Genomic DNA, 970 nt, shown 5'->3' with positions numbered 1-970 from the left:
TAGTTGTTCCTTTATAAAGATGCATTCACACATTTAATTTTCTGGAACTCGCACAATTTTTTGTTGTTGGTTGCTTCGGTAACTGTTTAAATAGTATTCTGAATGAGTTGGGCAGCTAGTATACATTTGGTGTTTGTACATAAAGATACATAAATTAAAGTTGTTTTTATGTTGGTATGCTATTTCCATAAATGATAAAGAGAAACAGTTACCGCAGCAATTGGAAAAGACGTACATATATACCATATTTGACGGACTACAAGCCGCGACTTTTTTTCAACAAAAATCGCATTGCGGCTTATGAAAAGATGTGGCTAAAACGTTACCTAAACTTGAATAGCATTCACCTAATGGAAGTCGCCGCGGATTTTCATTTTGCTCGATTAGCGATTACCGGTACTTTATTAGCTCTCTACTCAAGACTCGGCGCTTTTCTCTTTCTTTCGCGAATCTTCGTTTGTCAACAAGTCGTCGTGACAAGATAGCATACAGAGAAACACTGCATGTATCAGGATCTCGCGCGCGCGAGATTTCGTTTTTTTGTGTCTCTCGATAGTTAGAGGAGCGAGAGCCGCCATGTTGTGTTTTCGTCTGCTCGAAAGGTGCGCAAAAGTCGTAAATCATCCCCAAAAAGCTTATTCCGGGCGGGACTACGTGTGTGTTGGTTACAAATTGTGTGTGTGTGTGATATTTTTCTTCAAACTTTTTCACTTTTCTTCTTTGTTTATTCTCGGAGCCGATTTCGCCAAATACCGTACTTTCGTTTGCCTGGTTGGGCGTCTTGTAATCCGTCAAATACGGTACTCTTTTCAGGGTACTCTGACTAATTCAAATTTTCCCTTAAAACATTCAGTGTGAAGTATCCCTCCCCTGAACGTAGTTTGATAATTCCACTGTTGTTAAACTGCATGTCATTGATATGCAGACCACTGCCAGATTAAATTGATCGAATTACCTTTAACCTTTGCCG

The sequence above is a fragment of the Littorina saxatilis genome, linkage group LG3 (assembly GCF_037325665.1).
Source record: "Littorina saxatilis isolate snail1 linkage group LG3, US_GU_Lsax_2.0, whole genome shotgun sequence".
NCBI lineage: Eukaryota > Metazoa > Mollusca > Gastropoda > Littorinimorpha > Littorinidae > Littorina > Littorina saxatilis.
Note: the sequence above shows the minus strand (reverse complement) of the source record.